At 38.1% G+C, this 2,816-nt stretch overlaps 1 long non-coding RNA gene across 1 annotated transcript in view; it reads left to right on the top strand.

Moving 5' to 3' along the window:
* LOC116083681 overlaps window positions 1-2,593 on the top strand; it is a 49,447-nt gene extending 46,854 nt beyond the window's left edge. The window contains exon 4 of the long non-coding RNA XR_004115861.1: window positions 1,255-2,593. This is a non-coding gene — a long non-coding RNA (uncharacterized LOC116083681). The remainder of the gene's footprint in view (window positions 1-1,254) is intronic.
* The last annotated feature ends 223 nt before the right edge of the window (window positions 2,594-2,816 follow it).

The following is a 2,816-nucleotide window of genomic DNA, read 5'->3' on the forward strand; positions in this document are numbered from 1 at the left end:
AGAGACTGCCTGAAGAATATGTAAAAGAATAAAGACTGAAGTAAATACTTACTTACTGGCTAAAAGTAGACTGTGCATTCTACTAGACCGATTGTCATGGAGAATATTGCTTTGGAATGAATTTAAAATCAGAAATTGAACTGTTTGAATTTTAACATTGCCATGGCTATCACTAATAAATCATTGGCCTCAAATTTCTCTAATGTGATTTTGTGCTTAGGCTAAAGAACTGATTAATGGAGGATTATTCTAAATTCTCCCTCTTCAACTTGGAGCCTTTCATGTGCTCTGTATCTCAGATAGGGCTATAGTCTCCCCCCTCCATCAATGCACCACTGATTCAAGTGTCTAGCCCAGTGGAGGCACAAAAGGTTTCCACTTGTCCCATTTTAGAGTCTTTGTCTTAGATAATGCTGTGTTTCTATATTTTAGAGATGATTTGAAAAGCATTTCTGTGCATAAAATATGTTCAATCGATCTGACGAGTCAGCCAATAAACCTCTTCTATTAAGCTAAAGAGACTTGAGCATTGAGATGCAATCAACTGATGGGGCTATGCAGATATCTGGAGAATGCTGCCCTTCTGTTGCTCATGAGGCTGATGTGGGTGGACAGTGTGGGGCAATGCTGCAGCACTCCATGGGAGAGCTTCACAGAAAATGCAGTATAAATGGCACTGCTGAGGTAATATAATACATCAATCCTGAGCAGAGGAATAGTCTAGATCAATGCTGGCTTCGGGGGAAATTCACTGATGGCTCTAACACACAGGAACATTTCTCGATACTCAGGTCAATTGATTTACACTTTTCTTGCGAGGGTAGGAAATAAGAGCTGATAGAAAAATGGATGAAAGATAAGTTACTAGCTTTCATTTCTCAGTTGAGGCAAATCAATCTAAAATTGAAGTAACGTCGTTGACCACAAAGCATTATTATGACATTAAGTGAGACAATGTCTGTAGGGCCTTTAAATAGAAATGGTAACTAAAATATCTGGCAATCTGGACCTATTCTTATTGATCTTATCATTATTATTTTGTAATTTGTCTGTTGTTTTTTTTTACTGGCCCTTATAACTTGGGAAGTTTTTTCTTTGTATAAACAACTCCTGCTGCAATAATCTGATTGGCTTTTCTGTGCAGTATGCAGACATGTCGTTCTCCTAGTTGTTTGATAATAAACCAACTTAGTCCTTAGCACTCTTGCTTCCAAGCCAAGTAATTTAATTTTGTTCATTTTTCTTTTCTTTTAGGTATGATATTTGGAGAAGCAACTTTTCAAAATTCTTGTGTTGCTCTGATCTGAGTCCTGAGGCGACTGAATGGAGCCCTCACCACACAAGAATTAATGAATCCCAAGGCAGCTCTAATTTGTCCAGACATAAAGGAGGCTGCCCACACACTTTTCCCTGGAAAATGACAGCTTTGCACTAGCTCACCCCCCTACTCTAAAGGGACAGGCATGTCCTTGCACTGACCTCTCCATGTAGGCTTTTAAAACTACACAGATGCAGAAGGGCTCTGGTCAGTCTGTCTGTCTGACTCTCTGGTCACCTGACATTTTTATATAGCTCCACCCCACCCCCACTGCACCTTAGATTCTCCACTTGTAAAGAGGACATAATGGTTGCACATACTGCTAGAATTATTCATTCCCAGAGCAGAAGCTGTTGCATTGGCGTGCAGTGGGAGGATTATTAGATCCCTGACATGCAGACAGGGCCCTTAGGTTCTGGAATTCCCTTGTGTTTAATTTAGATCCTAAGAATGCACTCTGGCTGCCCTTGCTGTGCGTGCTTGCATAGGCTTTTCCTTGTCAATCTTTTCTTTGGTAGAGAACAGCATTTTATTTCATTTAAGAAAGAAAGATACTACAGATGCCCTTAGTGCATTAGAGAAGCTATGGCCTGAGAACACTTAGTAAATAAAAACTTACATCAGGACAACTCTTGGTGAAGTTAAGAAATATCATAAGGAAAGAAAGGATGCAATGGAGAGTGAGGGAGAAGAGAGCGGGGTAGGGAATGCTCAATAGTAGAAACGTTCAACAGTTTGCCATTACTTAATTTCTTCTCTCACTTTCATAAACTTCAAGACACAAATACAACTGGCCCACTGTTGTGGTAAGTCATTTTCCAGAAGAGGAAACAGACACAAGATCTATGAGAATAATTGAAATCTGAGTCTGGATAAGATTAAAACAACAACAACAACAACAACAAAAAACCTACCATGACATCTACATATAAATCAGATTAATAGAAAATGAAAAGGTAGCTAATATCAATTATTGAGAATAATATGGAACAGTAGAGGGTCAAAAATTGGCTTGAGGAATGGTTCAATCACTGTGGAAAACAATTTGGCATCAACTAGTAAAACTGAATGTATTCATACAATATATCCTAGCATTTTTCTCCTATGTATCCCAAAGAAAATTCTATTCAAAAATCATTCAGAAAACATATTCATAGAAACATTATTCTCATTAGTGAAAATCTATATGCAATCCTAAAAGCCAAATCAACTGGATCAAAAGAAGTTGAGGGTACACATACAATACTGTAAACAGTGAAAATGAGTGGATGTTCTGTATTTCCCCTGTCAAACAAGCTAACTACCTATCCATGCATATCTGAATATCTCTGTGTGCATACACATGAATGATGAATGATCTAGAACCAGAAAAGGAAATTACCAAGCCAAAGACACAGAGTGCATTCAAACTGATATGACCATAGACTGGAAGTGCAGAGAAAAACATACTGAATGACTCAAACTTGGAAAAATGTTAGAGACAAGAAAAAGGAAATGG

Source organism: Mastomys coucha, unplaced genomic scaffold (genome assembly GCF_008632895.1).
Source record: "Mastomys coucha isolate ucsf_1 unplaced genomic scaffold, UCSF_Mcou_1 pScaffold8, whole genome shotgun sequence".
NCBI classification, from domain to species: domain Eukaryota; kingdom Metazoa; phylum Chordata; class Mammalia; order Rodentia; family Muridae; genus Mastomys; species Mastomys coucha.